Genomic DNA, 17,801 nt, shown 5'->3' on the forward strand with positions numbered 1-17,801 from the left:
AAGGTCACTAGACAACTGAAAAAGGAATAAGAAGTAACAAGTTGTGAAAAAAGGCATTTTAAATTTGGTCACTATCACAAAATGGTTTTGGAAAGAAAGATGTACAACTGGTCTCCAAAATCTCTTTCTTTCTTTGGTACCAGAAATATCAGGAATAAAAACCTTCATCTATCAGAGGAGATTTAGCAGGTTCTACCTCTCCTTAGGCAAGCAAATGCTGGATGACTGGAGGGAAAAGGTGACTGTAATCAGGTGGAAGAGGAGGAATCCCCAAATAAGGAGAAAGAGATACTGCCACTGCCATATGTAATCCTGGTGGATTATTCTCAGGAACACTCTGTCTGGAACAATATGTTGCCAAAGAGATAAATTAAGTATTTCTAGGGTGGGATGAGGGGAAGTAGGTCCACATATAGTAAATCAGACTTATTAGACTGTTGATTGTTCTGGGAAGTGGATAGATTCTAGCTCTCTTTTTGGGACCTCCGTGTCATTGCTTTTTAAAGGTCTGGTTACCAGCAGGTGGTTGAGTCTTTTTCTTTTTTAAAGAAAGTTGTAGATGGAGCACTGAAACCCTTGGTGAACTTGGATGAGGAGGACATTTGAGCAATGCCATGAATCAGTTTTCCTTTCTCATCATATTTCTTAATGACTTCAGTAGCAGAGAATTCCAAATTTCCTTCTTGACATCCTCCAGAAGGCTTTGAAATGTCAGCCAGGAAAACCTCATAACTGCAACAGTGGCAGAAGACACTGCCACTGTTACAGTAGCAGAAGACACTTAGAAGTGGCATCAGCAGCATCATAATGACATATTAAATAGTGAGTAGATACATGAGAAACAGAAGAGACTAAGACACCAAAAACAGATCTCTCCTCAGAACAGGGAATAGATGTCAAAATACTTTTCATATTCCCACCCATGATAAGCAAGAAAGCTTGAATAATTGTCAAGCCTGACAGCAGGGAATTCTGAGTACAGCTGTTGCAGAAGAATACATTTTTCCCCAAACTTATCTCAAGCCTTTCCATCTTTTTCAGAAGGTAGGGGATTAGTGATAACCAAAAGTTTAGCAGCAGCTGATTTAATTAAAGCAACAATTGTTTGATCAGCTCTGGGAAGAGTATACTAAATATGAATAGACTGATGAACCTTATTTAATCTATCTGCTTTTTTTTGAGCAGCAGGTTGACTGTTGGAGAAATTACAGGCATGACAAAAACATCCTCCAAAGCAGAAAGTACGTGAGGAATAGAGGAAGATTCTGCACATTCTAGGTATTGCAATTCACAATACTTTCTGGGAGACTGTGAAACATCATTGTTTTCCAACTGAAAGAACTGATTAATTCTAAAAAATAGTCTCAAAGAAAAATAATTCTTCAAGGGGACTGACAGAGGTCACTAAATTCTGAGGAAAGACCACTTCATCAATCCCCATATCATCATCATCATCAACCTGAGGTTCAACAACATGAATCTCGTCAGAAAATGAGGAATCATTTTTTTTTTAACAAGAAACAGCCATACTAGTGAGTTTCAGAGCTTGCAGAAAACCCCACGTTAGTTCCAAAAAATAGTCATATCCAGTGTAAGTGAGATAGGCAAAGATATATACTATAAATTTTGTTTCTTTTATGCAGGAATTCCTGAAGAAATAGGTTGAGAGTTGCTAGCCATAGCCTCCCGAGGAAAGGGCACAGCTTTCTGACTGGACAGGGAAACATTCTCTGCCCCTTCTTCCAGGACCAACAAGTGGGTCTCACTTGCCCAGTAAGGGCATTCCAACAGCCACAGTTGATGTGTCAAATCTTTCGTCCATGGTGGCTGTAGGGGCTTCACTAGAGGGATTCAAGGGAAAAACATGATTAGTCTATGAAACCAGAGTCAGACATTTCAGAATCACCCATCACTGTCTCATACAATTTACAAGTCTGCTGTGTTGACAAAGACTGTATAGTGATTTTCTTGTTTTTGTGCCTCGAAGATGGAATGACGAACTAGTAGGATGTTTCATGTTCATGCCGGAAAAGGTGCAAGATTCCCCGGTCAGTTTAGCAGCAACAGTAGATAAAACAGGTAAGTACCAAAACGTGATTTTTTTTCCCCAAAAACCCACAGTAAAAAGCACTTAACATGCTTACCCCAGTCCCAAAAAGTAAATTAAACACAGTTTCACCCAGGAAAATGTTGCTTAAAATAACTTTTACCAACATTGTTTTCAAAAATTAAAAAGTGATGCTTGTGCATGCAGCAACAGCATACAAGTCAGTCTGTTTATTTTTTTTTTTCTGAAAGTAACTTTTAATACTAATAGTAAAGATTCTTTTCAATAAAATGAAAGGAAAGTTTTTTCCTCACAAGGGAACTCATCTGCCCAGCCAAGGAACAGTTTTAGCAAACCACTGATCCTCTGAAGCCCTCAAAAGGCAAACTCTCTTAAGCAGCAGGAAAGCTTTGAAGGGTTGAGAGCTCAAACATGTCTTTAGGGCAGCTCAGCTTAAGTTGCCTAATGGTTTGAGAGAATGTAAGTTGCCTTAAAACCTTGGAAGCTGCAGGGTCATTATGTCCTTGCCAAGACATAACCCTATACAGCTTAAGCTATTGCAGTGACTATAATAATGAACAATATCCATTTCTCACTTCATCCACACTCTGCAGCTGCAATCATCAAGCTCAAATTAATGAGACAGAGAAAAGTTAGTCCTATATCTTTTCAAGTGCACAGACAGGTACTGGAGTTGTGTCAATTTTCAGTTTATTTCATTATTGCTACTTATATAGTTGAACTAATATTCTTTTTAAATTTATGAAATGTGAAATTATTTCTTTTCCACAAAAAGGCATTTTATAGGTCTTGTGGTGAATATTTTTTCTACTGCTTTGCTCTTACCTGTCCAGGATCATGATCCCAAGTGTTAACCTGAGGTACAGAAACTGGGAGAGAGTCTGACCTAAAATAGATTGTGAGCTAAGATCACATGATTCTAACAGCCAAGGAAGCCACCAAAGATGACCAAATATTTATATCCATGAGGGCTCACTTAGGCTTAAGAAGTGTAACAGAGGGCCCTAGTACACTAAAGTACACTCATCTGAGTGAAACATAAAGCTACAGCATTGAGAGAAAATGGAAGACTAAATGAACATCTTTATCATCCCTGCTGATGTAGTCTATGTTTTTTCTGTCATACAGTTTTAATTTCCTGCAGCACATAAATCAGAACACCCACTGAGTTTATAGAAACCCCAGTAATGATGGAACAATAACAGAATACAGGCTGATATTTAAAACACAGCTTCTGCAGAAAACATACGCTTACAGATTAAATACAGTTCTCCTTTAAGAACAAAACCATTTCTTCATACAGCTTTATACAATTATTTTAATTTTCTCACCAATCAAATAATGAATGTAAAAGCAAGCTCTTTCTCAGCAAGGAATGAAAACCTTTCAAAATTAATTACTACTACCCCCTCTGGCAGCACATATACTTAAATGGGAAGAATACAGAGAAAATTACCATGGCCTGTGAATAAGGACAACATAAAAAGTCAAGATGTGCTTCATATTTTCAATACTAAACCCAAGTTTTGCCTTCAGATTCAGTAGTATTCCTGCATTTTTCTAATAATGGAAACTGTAAATATATATGCAGATTTTTCCAGTTTTTATAATCATAAAATCGCAAAACTTAAAAAAAATGGAAAGAAGTTTCAATTTGGAGTGAAAAGTTGTCTGCAAATTATGAGGGAAGAAGACAGATAAGCTTTTTTAAAGACTTCATAAAGTTTATCAAAATACGCATTGACACGGGTTCAGATTATGTTTCCATTATGACATTACAAATACTTAAACATTTAGAGGAATTTATCAGTGAGAATCAAAGAGTCTTGATGTCACAGTATACCAATGGCTTGTTAAGTATGCCTTCACTTGTTAACTTCTTTACCTTATAGTCTAATGTTGATATTATTCATTTTGTTTTGTTTTTTTTTTCTTAACAATCTTTACCTACGTTGCTTTCCCTAGCAGGGTTTATTACAAGCACCATGGGCAAATCATATGCATGTTTAATGTGCATTAACTATTCATCCAACATTTAGCTAAATACATTTTCTAAGACTGTCATCATCATTTGTATAAAGAAATATTTGTCTTTCATTCACAAATTCATTTCCTGCTGTTTGTTTGTACATATGGTGTAAGCTTCCAACAAATTGATTTATTCACTTACCACATATATGACAATTATAATCTTACAGTATACTACTACTTTTTTGTCCCTCCCAGGTACCATCAGCCCTGTCTTGGTGCTCCTCTTTAATCTTTCATTATGTCATCATTCCAGTCCAGGACCCCAAAAGTGGGGTTTGGAACCACCCTGACATTTGGAAAGGGTTTCTGAAATGCCCTACCCACTGCTCTGCCCCACCTCTCAGTGCTCAATTACCATACACAATACATGCTGCAGAATATGGGTTCTTGGTGTCTCCTGTGGAATTACAGCACTGAGTTGAACCCCACCCCCACCCACCCAGGGATAAGTAAGCCAGCAAAAATGCATCTCAGTCTCTATCCCCCAGGGAGTGGGTGTTCAGAATGAGCCCAAGTTGCCTAGGTTGAAATGATAGCCATTTTCTTCTGCACCATGGAGTCAGACTACAATACATTACTTCTGTTAGGCCAAATCCATTATACCCTGCTCCACTCTGCCAAATGTCCACAAGGGTTAATTCAGGAGTTTTCTTTGTTCTAGTAATCTGCCTTAATTGTCTTCTGTCTTTTTTGCAATTATTTATCTCACAAAATCTGATTTCCCTCTGACTAAACATAACTAAGCATGCTACTCTATGTCAAGCCTGCACACTGGACTCTATAGGTATGGTGTCACTTCCATTATTGTCTTATTGTCACAGGCTCTCCTCTTGGTACCAAAACACCCCTTCATATATCCTATCATCCTAAATTTCATGATAGGTGTTGCCATGGCATGGTTATTTTGTTGTCTGATGGACTACATGGCTGGCTAAACAGATGGCTGTCTGGTTGCTTGTTTACTTGACTAATTATTCACTTAAGTTTGTTCATAACTTAGTTTGAGGCAACCATTGATGGCATTCCATAGATCCTTCCTTATTAACAAACCAATGAATTAATGTCAGTAATATGGCTCCATGGCACAGAAGGATAAAGGCCTGAGTACAACCCCTGCAATCGCTCATCAAATAGTCCTCTCACTGAAGGAGCTGACAAGGAAGGGAGAAGGAAGGGGGTCACACTGCCCTCTCTCTCTCTCTTTCTCCAGGTCTGTCTCCCTTTCTGTCTCTCTCTCTCCCACTCTTTCTTTATATCTGGATTACAAAGGAGGAAGGAATATCTCAGGGGTAAATTTCCATTAGTATCCCCTAAAAGAGACTTAAGAACTTAGGGAAACCATCAATTTATGGGGGAAAGGTCATCTGCTGGGCTACATCACTTGCAGAAGCAAGTTCCAGCCACATGATGAGCCATTTGCATGCACCCCCTACCTTAGCTGCTACTCTACATCAATTGGTGAAGCATGCAGTCTAAGTTAATAACCCCCTCTAATGGTTGCCTGCATGTTGGCCCTACTGCAGTTGCACCCTTCAGTGAGAGCACTGTGGACAGAGGCACAAATGGTTGGCAAGCAATGAAGGAGCAAAAATTATAACACCCCCCCCCAAAAAAAAAAATAAATAGGTTGTATTGGTACATGTCAATTTTTGTCCCTGGATTAAGTTCAGTTAATTTCCACTGTCAGCTGTCCTGTACTTATCCATAAATCCTCTCATACAAATAGACTGTAAAAGACAATAACCCCTCAACTTTTTTTTGAAGAACACTCTTATATAAAACTTTGATGTGGAAATCCAAATCCTAGCCCCTTGTCAATATTTTATAGATTAAATTTATAAAGTCTCAGTGTGATTGCACAAATGTTTTTGCCACGTACTTTTTATTCTGCTCTCTTATTTGCAACCATTAAATGAGTCACTAATTTTTCTTTAAAACAGACTTAGTTTATTATGATGAAGTATAAATCATTATCTAATCTTGTGGAATAGTAGCTCATTAGCAAATCTTTAATTCCCTTCTGTACCCAGAGCCAGGGAATTATTAAATAATGTGAAAAGGACAAAAAAAATCCAAAGGTGATATAATTGATAAAATTACACCACTTTACTCACTTGAATGATATATGAAAGAAGTGGTGTGATTTTATTGATTATATTGCCTTTTGATGGTTTCATCTCTGGATTGTTTGATTAATTGTCTTTGGAGCTGTATAACTGGAAAAGGATCACAGTGTTTCACAAGTAAGTATCATAAACCCTCTTATATTTGAGTAAGATTAATTTGAGATATTGGTCACACCAAGATCCAGTAACCTTCATCTTACTCTACGGAACAAACTTACAGAGTATATTCTTTTTTTTTTTTTTTTTTTTTCTTAGAGCAGCCAACCAGTTTACGTAACATTTCTTTGAGATACTGAATGAAGCCACAAAGAAAACTTACACAGACACAGGGTGAAATGCATTCTCCACCCAGAAAGCAGTCAAAGGATATGACTGAACTGCAACCCTGAAGCTGAGATGCAGAACACCAACCACTACTCCACCATGTTTCACAAGCTCTACTTGCATTGCTTGGAGTCCTTTATGCCCTTCTGCCACCCTCTCTATCCTCCAAACCCACCCATACATATTCACAGCACACTTACATCTTCTCTCCCTCAATTTCTTTCCTGTCATGCTATAATCAGATTTCTTTTATTTATTCCTTTTACAACTATCATGGTAGGGGATTCACCTTCTTCTAGGATCACTAGCTTGTTCCTTTCTTATTTTCAGACCCAGTCCACTTCTCACCTGATCTGGTTAATTTTCCTTGGTTGGACTCCTTTGCTATTTGTCTACCTCACCTTTATAAGACTTCTTAACTCAAGCTTCAGAATCATACCCTGGAATATTCAGGAGAGAAAGGATATTTTTTAACTACCTTATACTATGTAAAGTTGTGGACACTACAGCTGTGTGAACACTTGACTGTGCCACATTACAGCATCTGTATATTATTGTTTTCTATTTGGAGTAGGGTGCTTGTTATCTCACTTAAAAAAACAGTCCCTTCCCACTGTCACGAAGATTTTCTGATGATAATCCAATGTAGCTCAGTGCACAAAAGGAAAATGTTCAGAAACTGCATACTTTAGCTTGAAAGCATATTAGCCTCCAACAGGTGTGTAAAACAAAGTACAGGACTACAAGTGCACAAGACCAGTGCTGATCGTAAAGCCACATGCTGTACAGATCTCTAACAGCACAGCACATACAGTGGTAAATGTGTCATGCTACTGAGCAGTCAACATGAAAGTTAACACCAAATTCAAAGAATGCAAGTAAACAGGATGCTACGGGGAGTCACGACACTTGCTAATGAGCTGCAGTGTGATGCTGTTAAGTGTTGATTCAGCCTCTGCTAATGAGTGAGAGTTGTGACCACATGCATTACCCAAATAAGCATGAAACAGATGCACCTTTTAGAATAAATGTCTTGTGGCTGAACAGACAATGACAATTACGATGCTTGATGACAAGAAGATGCACACTCACATATGTGCACACAGATCTCAGTAAAGTACATATGCATAGTCATATCTCAGTGACAGCAGGACAAACACTGTGGAACATCAAGAGGTACTAACAGCAATGCATGTAAACACAACCTGTTAACCTTTAAAATGCTCTCTCTCTCAGAAACTAAGTGTCACACTGCACTAATGCATTATGAGTTTCTGAAGCAATAGCACCGTAATATGGCCTACAAAATAATGCCACCTCTCAAAAAGGAAAACCTGGGACAAAATTACTTTCATATAAATAGTTATTTATGCTTACTGCAACTTTTTTCCAAGGCAAAGATGTGTTACAAAAAAAAAAAAACAAGGAATACAAACCTGAATTTGATTTAAATAGCAAACTGAATCCTTTATGTATTGCTGTTCCAGTTGTGACAATGCTTTCTCTAACATACAGACTCAACTTAAAAACTTTAGTATAATTCCTGTCTCTATTGCCTAAAAGCTAAGAACATTCCGACTAACTACTGCCCTTAATCCTAGAAAAACAGTGCTGCCAGTGCATACGTCCATCTTCTGTACTTGTGGATATAAAAGTATTAACTGTCTAATTGTGAAATGTATTACATCTAGTCACAAAGCAGCATTCAGCTACAATTTGAACTACATGAATTTCACCACAAGTGGTATCATAAGTGTCTTACATGGTAGATGTTACCTAAATCTGCATAATGAGCTTACATGGATCATTTAGCTGCCATGACTAAATTTAGTGTGCCATGCAGAGAATATGTAACCAATCATATAAACAAGTTGTTGCAAAATAACCTATGGCAATGCTTTGTATCAAAATGCTAAATGGAAAAATAGACAATTTGTTAACCAGGTTAATGGACTGCTTCATAACACATCTTTAGCAGTCATGACCTGGAATCAGGACGGAACAGAATGTCACATATATTCTACATGGACACTTTAGGACAGGCACTGCAATACAGTCCAGATATATGCAGAAAGATCTTTCCCTGGTGTGTCATGCCACACAGAATGACATTGCACAAATAAGTGGAACAGTAAATGACCATCATGTCAGGGCCTTCTATACCAGTGATTGCAACAGCAATTGAGGAGAGTGGAAAGCAATAAACTGTAACACTAGCAGAAAGGTGGTATCTGCTCCACATCTATGGCCATTAGTCATATAACACAGAATAAAATTATGCATGCATTATCACACCCAGGCTATGCAGGGCAACTGGACTGGCTATAGTATGTATCAGACATCACCATGCCAGCACAGCTTAGGGGGATGTACATGTCCCAGTCATTATCATTTGTACAGGTGGTAGGGTCACAGTGACAGTCCAGTGCAACACTGTGATATGACGTAGGGTCATGGGATGTGAATATTGCAGCCACTTCATCTTGGAGGTTGTGGGAAGTCAGTGATCACATCCTCCACTGGTGGGGAGGAGCTGCAATGATATGACCACAGGCAGTGTCCACTGTGTTGGCTTGTAGTTTCAAGACTCAATTTGGTCAATGGTAGGGAAGAGCTAGAACTAAGAGTACCATGAACATACACCCACAGGGAGTACCATGTATTGATCCTGGGTACCCCTGTCAGTGAACTGACTGATGCCCACAACTGGAGGTGGTGGGCTGTGTGCCCGCAGGTGACAGTCATTGTCTCAGCAATGTCTGCGTAGTGTGATTTGGAAAAGTCCATGGCCAATCTCCTCTCAGTCAGACCCTGCATGGGCTGTAACCAGATGACAGTTGCAAGGTGTCATATGGAGACAGTTATGGAAGCAACATCTGCCACCAGTGACCCCAGCAGTATTGTTTGCCCCTGGTCCCTACACTTAAAGTCACACTGCAGGTGGTGCATACCATGCCACAAGCCACAGAGCACATTTGTCACCTATATAATGCTTTGTATAACAGCCATTTGCAGCTGGTTCACTGATCTGCATATTCATTGGTTAGTACCAAGTGTCACATCCATATCAGCAGCAGTCCTAGATGCATAGCAGCACATAAACTGCTAATCCTATGTCTAACACCTGTGGTCAGTATGCACACCTCAGAAGCTGTGTGTGTTGGTGGCATGGATGGTGCATCTGAGGGACTCTGGTGCAAGATGTTCATCATTCATTTGTAAGGCTGCATGTTCAGCCTGTACCTCTACAGGGTCCCCTGTAAGGGTGGATGTGGGTGACTCATCCCCCTGTAATGCTGCAGACAGTACTTCTGGTATCATCTGACCATGCCAGCTGCATGCAGCTGTCAACATCAGATACAGAAGAATTGCTGATGGCAGCATTGTGTTGTCCTGTTGTGCTGAACCAAACACCATTGAAGCCTGTAAAAGCCTGAACACACATGACACCACAGTCTCCTATACACTTGTGCTTCTACAAACCCTTGCAGTCAGTCCTTCACTTCAAACCAGCAGTGGAATCTACTACACTGTAGTGTAATGGATATCACTAACCTGATATTTCTCCTGGATTAATACTGGAGGTTGGCACCATTGTAGGGCCTGCATTCAAGCTCCTCCCATGTGTAAAAGACCACTCCCCATAGGTGACAAATGACACAAAAACTCCTCCTGCTTCACTGCTGGTGGTCCACCACCTGTAATGGACCTGTGTGTTACAATGTCCTGTGCCTTTTCCTTTGCATGAAGTATCATATCAGTAACTCTTTTGTACTGATCTATGATGGCTGCCCACAGCATACTCATCCTGCACCAGCTCATGCCAGATCTGATCCTGGTAATGCTTCCCTGCAGCACCTCTTCCCAGGAGGCACATATCACGTGTGCAGAGCAGCTGTAGTAGCACTTCATTCACCTGGCTATTGAACCATTCTGGGAATTGCCTGCTCTGCATGGCTATACCAGTACCTGTACACCTGTGGGCACAACACATCTGTCAATGGGTGTATATGATAAACTATGGAATGCACATAACTATGGTTATAGCCCCCAATTAATGCATTATGTTATCAGCTGCAGTTAAGGCTATGGACAGCCTTCCCCTCATTTACATCTATAGCCATGGCTTACCCACTGTAGCTAGTCCTATGTACAGCCTCCTTCCACATGTAAGTAACATAACCATGCCTCCAAGATATATAGTCCTACTACCCAACACCTCCTCAGGTATGTCCCTCCCATGGTTTCTTATGTTCTTGATTTGAACTTCTCTCCCCGACATGAACAGATGTGCAGTAGTAAGCCAGTGTCATGGGTACACAGTTAGACATACACAATAACATGTGCCTCACTCTCACTGACATCCACCACATGGTTTGTTGTTGTTATTGTTGATATATATTACCAGGCAGGATCTCTTCCTTATTTCCAAGTAGTATTATAGCAAGTCATCTGTGCAACAAGGTGCTGCCCCTTTATGTTGTGCTAAAAAGAATCAGTATGTCAGTTATGCCAACAAACCTACTTAGTGCCACCATCTCTGAATTTGCTGCCAGTGTGCAGCACTATCTATATGTAGTGGTGTTATGAATACATTAACTGGGTATCTGTAAATGCACTTACTCAGTATACAGCCACAGCTTAATCAAGGTCATCATATAAGCCTGTCCCTATTCTGATCATTCTTTTGCCACAGATTATTATGGCTGTTATCTAACATCATACAACTGACCAGATTCACAATCTTTACCTCCTCTCTTTAGCTCAATAAAGTATCAATAGTTTCACTGTAGCCCTATTCTCATGTGAAGAATACATGATTAATAAATGGAACATCTTTCTTAAGCTCACTATTATTCCAGCTTTATTCCCTTTATTGCTACTACACGACTCATGAATTATCTCTCAGTTGTTGCTATTTTGTCTTTTGTTCCTCTTTTTGAAAGGTAAAAGTGTTAAACACTTCCATGGTTTCTTCCCCTGTAATGTGCAGAAATATAGCACACTATACATTTTCTGGTTTCTCAGCTAATCATCTCAAAATGAGGAATACGTGTACAGCAACATTCTGAAAGGTTACACCTCACAGTAACCTTTTTTGCATTCAAAGACAGCCCTACCATAGTGCTGCAACATGAGTTGGGATGCCTCTGTTGCCATGTTATATGTTAATGAGGTATTCAGGGAGAGAGGCATATGCTAATTAGCCATGTGCATTTACACAGCCAAGTGATTAATGTAGCATGGACATTCATGGTAATCAACATGGTCAAAAGGCCATGTTCATCCATCATGATAGAAGTAAATGATGGGGAGTTTAATTGTCAGGTAGTGTTAAGGTGTGTGTGGGTATGTGTATGTGAGTATCTGTGTGAGTGTGTACCTGCATGAGATGTCACAGTACAGGGATTAATGTGAGGGTATGTTATGTGTGTGTGTTTGGAATGAATGTGAGAATGCGTGTCTGTGTATGTGTGGGTTGGTTGGGGTGGTTGTCATATTTCCAAAGAGCCCTAGAATAATGAGCAATGTTTGCAAAACTGGTAGGGGGGACCACTAGCCACCATCGGTAACTCTATTAATTTGAGTCAGGGGAACACTAGCCACCAGGAATGGCTCTAAAGACATGGATTGGAGGAACACTAGCCACCAGGGATAACCTTTATCATTGTGCCTTAGTGGCACTTAAACGTAACCGGATCAGGGTGTTTAACCACTACACACCAGGGAGAACTTTGGAGTCATGGGACGTGGGGAACACTAAAAAATATGGTGCTGGGAAACACTAGACAACAGGAATAGTATAAGTTGCATGCTTTAAAATAATTAAAGGAATTCCAAACACGTACTCTCCCACTTCCCATGGACAATATTAGTCCTCTGTGCCACTACTAGACATCAAGGATATACTTAAAAACACAGTAAGATTTATAAAAGAGATAACAGTACAAAGGGAGGAAAGGTTTTAAACCCTGCATCCTTGCCATAAGGAACCTCCATATTAACCTGCTGTGCTAACTGTAAAGTTGTTGTGGCAGTGTTTTTTAATATATAATAAGGATCTCAGGCATTATGCAATGCCTGCAATACTTTGGACCATGCAAAGGAGAGGAACACAGAGGATTATCCAGGAAATATAAAACAGAGAACAAACCCACGCGACAGAGAGACTTTATTAAAACAAATGTAATTTTGATAAAAGGATAAGCACTTTTGGCTGTGCCTTCTTCAGATCCATAAACCATTGTTCAACATTTGGAGGTTTAAATAGAGGGTGTGACCAATCAGAATCATCTCTTTAGTTGATGCCTCATCAGAAGCGGCTTCAAAGGAAGTATGTCATTCAAGCCTGGTTCCCAATCAGCTCTCAAGTCAGCTATCCATTTTGCTTCCTGCAATTCAGTAAAATCTTTAATATTGCTCTTCCTAGGGTTCTTCTAACCTATTTCTAAAAACAAAAAACAAAAACTATGAGTCAAATGTTGAAAATATGCTTAGATAACGCATTTGTACTAACTTTGTTCTTTATATCCCTTAAGTGCGCTTGAATCCTAATTCTAAAATGACAATTCGTCTTCCCAATATAGAAGCTGGGGCAGTCTCTGCACATTGCAACATATATGACATTCTTTGTTCCACAATCAGCATATCCTCTCAACTTGTATGTCCTCTTAGCAGCAGGATGTTGAAAATAATTAAAAGTAGAAATATACGAACAAGCTGTGCACAGTTCCCTGTTTATTAGCAAAATTCACAGTCCAAAACATATTTGCATCTCTATAAGTTATTTCAAATTTGGTTTGTTCTTAAAACAGAACTGTGGATGCTCACCTACTATACATTTAATACTATCATCTGACGTCAGAATCTTCCGATTCTTCCTTACTACATCACATATCTGTCTCACGTCTTGACTATATATAAGCATGCTCCTCATGGGATTAGAGATGGCTTTCTCACCACATACGTTATTACCCTCTTTGTTGCTCCTATGGAAATATGGTTTCCCTTTACCACTCCTCTGTTGTGCAACATCCATAAGTACATTAATAATTTCTGTGGGTTTATAACCTCTCTCACAGAGATGGTATCTAGTCTTCTCAATTTCCAATTTATATTTATTGTTATTGGTATTCAGCCTTGAATTATGAAGAAATTGACTTCTAATAACTTGAGAAAAAATATGGTGAGGATCCATACTTGTACAATGTACAAGATGATTCTTCCAGCAATTCTTACAATATACCTAGGTCTCAATAGATCCATTCTCATCTTTAATTAAAGTAGCATCCAAGAAATCTATCATGTGTGGAGAGCTGCGGACATCAAAATTTTAAAAACTAGTAATAGATTTGAGATATTCAACAAGTGAATGTAGTTGTTCCACATCACCACCCCAAAGAAGAAATATGTCATCCACAAATCTCTTGTAGAACAACAAATTATTCCAGATGTTAGAATCAATGTATATATAATCTAATTCCCATTGTGCCATCACTATATTAGAATAGGAATTGACACATGAGGTATCCATCACTACACCCCATTTCTGTATATATTACTCCTCTCCAAACAAAATCACATTTATTCTCTAGAATAATCTCTAACAGGGAACAAAGCTGTGTGACTTCAACATTCCCATTCCAGTTTTCAAGCCAGGGGACCTAGCACTCTGGACCAAAACTTGCTGATTTGTCAGTTCTGAAAGGAAGCAAATGGAAACACTGAAAAGTAGTCCATCAATGAATAATGTCCATGAATACCTGTCTATGCAGCATCCACTCATGAGGATCTGTCCTGGATCTGCTCAAATTACGTGCCATTACATTTTTTCAGAGAGAATATAGACTGCTTGAAGAATCAACTGGTGGTGAATGGGAAAGCCCCATGGTATTGGGGCTAGTTTGTAAAGGCAGAAAACCTTTGTCTCCCTTGTTTGTTTATGTACAACATAATGGTTGTGTGGTCAGTAAAGACCCTGAGTGGTCCTGGAGACCAAAGGCACTACAAGGTCTGAAGAGCCAAGATCAAAGCCTTCATTTCCATGACACTGATGTGCTCAGACACCCCTTGAGTAGACCAAACTCTCTGAACATGATGCTGATTTGAACAAGCCCCCCCCCCCTGGCTACACCTGGGGTATCTGTATACAGCTCCTGAGAGGGGGGGTGGAACCAGAGAAGGAAAACCTAGATTTAGATACATCTGGTGATCCACCAAGGAAATTCCTTCCTTGGGCAAGGCAAGAGAGGAATTCAGAAGTCCAGAGAATGACAATGTTGAAGTCAAATCACCTTAAAATACCACTGGCATTTCCTTGGGGCACTTGGAAACTCTCTTGCTAAAGTCTCATGCAATCGAAGAAGGTAATAAAAGAAAGGTGTCAAAGAGAGGACCTTGAGAGGAGGAATAAAAGTTATCATATTAAGAGTTTAAGCTCTGCAACCCAAGAAAACCTGATACTGTGAAGGTGTCAGAACTGACTTTTTTAGATTTAGAACGAAGTCTGCATTGCAAAACAAGTCCTGCAGGAGATACTGCTGAGAAGGTGCTTGAATGAGAAGACTGTCCAAATAAGGAAAAATCTGAATGCCATGAAGTTTGAAAATTCCTATGTTGGGGACAGACATTTGGAAATTCCCTTGGAGCTGTAGAAAGACTAAATGTTAAATCAGAGAGCTGATAATGTGAGGAACTGTAAACATTTCATGAAAAAGAGGATGAATAGGAATATGGAGATAAGCATCCTTCAAATCTAGAGAAACCAGAAAGACTTGAGGCAGAAGCACTGGAAATAGTCTGAAGAGTTAACATTTTGAAAAGGGAAATTTCAGAAAAATGTTAATAAAGGAAAGATCTAAGATAGGTCTCCAATAACCCTCCTTCCTGGGAACTATAAACATCCTGGAATAGAAGTCATTGTCCTTCTGGCAAGGAAGTACTGGCTAAATAGCACCCTTAGACAGAAGACCTTGAATCAGTGGTAGAAAAATGAGGCAAACAGTAGGGATGAGGCTAAGAAATATCTGCAAAACAAGGAAGGGATTTCCACACCATTTTGAGCCCTCATGAACAATAGACAGAACCCATTTGTCTGTTGTAATTCTCTGCCAAATGGGATAGGACAGAGACAGTCTCAGGAGAGGGGAATCTGACCAAGAGGAAGCTTGTCACATGGAAGCAAGTTTATCAGAAAATGAAAATTGTTGTCTCCTAGAGTCATGACTTGATTTTTGAAAAAAAGTAATTGTAGAGAACCTATTACCCTTTAAGGGCTGCCTTTGATGTCTATGCATAAAAGGATTTCCTTTGAAAGGATTGTTCCTTTAGTACTTAGGAACAGAGAAAGGAAAATCTGCTTAAGGTCTTGCATAATCTTACCCATAGTCCTGTTGTAGCTGCAGAACCAAACAAATTCTGAGTATCCAGAAGTGAGTATAACAATTTAGCTTTGACATCCTCAGGAAGGGATTGAAGCCTAAACCAGAAATATCTCTGAATAACTGACCCTGTTGCAGTCACACTTGAAGTAGTATTATCAGCAGCCGAATAGCTATACCCGATTGAATGTATAGCTACCTAGGAAGCAAAACTGAGTAAAACAAAGATCTGAGGTCTTGTTATCAGAATCAGGAATATCTGCTAGAACTTCCTCCAGATTTTAAAGAAGAGAAAGCAAATATCTGGTTATATGTGTTTGATAGTTAATGGCTCTAAAAGCCACAGTAGCAGAGGTATACACCTTCTTTCCAAATCTATCTATGGCTCTGGTATCTTTATCGCTAGGAAAGACTTTTAGAGAAGCAAGATGTTTAGTGGGTTGTCAGCTGAAAGAAAAGTGACACAGGCCTCAGGAATTTTATAGAATATGTTTGTAGGAGCAGGAAGCTGAGACTCAGGGACTTGAGAAACAGACCTAAGAGTGTCTACAGGGCTTCAAGAACAGGAGACACTGCAGAAGGTCTATGGGAATCCATCTGAAGGAGATCATACCTTTTTGAACATCAGATATCTGAGAGCTTTCTTACTTAAAATTCTGCATCATTTTAAGGACTGTATCCCAAAGAAAAGTTCCTCCATTTGGGAATTGGGGAAAAAGAGCCCTCCTCATCAAAACCCACTACTAGAAATGAATGAATCTGGGAAGAATAAGCCAAAGACTCTTCCCTGGAATCTAAATTTTCTTTATAAGAAAAAGAAGACTCCCTGGTCATTTTTAAAAGGGTAGAAGAAGAATACCTATAAGAGAAGGGACCTGACAACCCATGAAGAAACTTCAAAGCCATCAGGCCTTTAAAAAGTCCACAGGTAAAGTTTTGCCACAACTTCTGGGAGTCCTTAGCAATAAGGAAAATATGCCCGGTTTTCTGCTTCTTTTTAACAGGGATGTTTGCCCATACAAACTTCAGAAAAGAACCTGGTACTACTTCCCAAACAAGAATTTGCTGAGGTTCCCCCTTCAAGTCCATAATAGACAGCAGCTCAGCCACAGTGGACATGTGAACAGCCTACCCCATATCTTCCTCCAGTGGAGGCTGGCATCTAAACTGGCTGGTCTGCAGCACTGGACACAATGGATACATCTGGCAGGGCATCTGGGTGAGAAGATTCTAAAGCTATGGTTCCTTGAGCATGAATCTTAAAGTGCTTATTTTCAAGACAGACAGAGAGAGAGAAGAAAGATGGTTCTGCAGGGTCTAAGGAATGAAGGCCTGGCAAATAGAATACTCTTTATGATTGTGTTCCACACCTAAGCAAATAAAGCACTTATATCTGTCCTTATGGGGTATCTGTCTCCCACACTCACTTTTCCCTTTCTGGATGACCGGTACCTACAATAAAATATAGCCAACAGAGTACTTATCTGCCCTAGACTTGGTAGTCTGCACCTAGACATGCGACCTACAGACCGAAAACAAAATCCTGCGTTCAGACTGGCAACAAAGACTTTGTGTTTGTATGTCACTTACTATATGTACTTTACACTTTGGACATAGGACATACATCTGATGCAACAGAGCATGAAAAGGCCTGGGCTTTGGCATGCTGGCTGACATAAGGCTACCCTTTGTAGTATATCCCTATAGTAAGGAATACTGCAACAGTAATTTAGGAGAGACATCTGTCTACACAGGTTAAGAAACCTGAAGTTACCATTAATGATGTAGTATGTTTTGGAATGGAGTCAGAGAAGTATGGAAGAAATCCAACTGGTATGGGATATATGGTGAGTCTCAGACATGGTAACATTT

The 17,801-nt window shown here is 39.5% G+C and overlaps 1 protein-coding gene and 1 non-coding gene across 2 annotated transcripts in view; one reads left to right on the forward strand and one right to left on the reverse strand.

Moving 5' to 3' along the window:
- LOC122791429 (doublecortin domain-containing protein 1-like) overlaps positions 1-17,801 on the reverse strand; it is a 798,716-nt gene that overhangs the window by 329,231 nt on the left and 451,684 nt on the right. The gene's annotated exons all lie outside the window — the stretch shown is intronic.
- Positions 3,468-3,577, forward strand: LOC122791910. The gene has a single exon (XR_006363253.1). It is a non-coding gene; the product is annotated as a U6 spliceosomal RNA (small nuclear RNA).

Source organism: Protopterus annectens, chromosome 17.part0, assembly GCF_019279795.1.
Source record: "Protopterus annectens isolate FY-2018-M chromosome 17.part0, PAN1.0, whole genome shotgun sequence".
In the NCBI taxonomy this organism is placed as follows: domain Eukaryota; kingdom Metazoa; phylum Chordata; order Ceratodontiformes; family Protopteridae; genus Protopterus; species Protopterus annectens.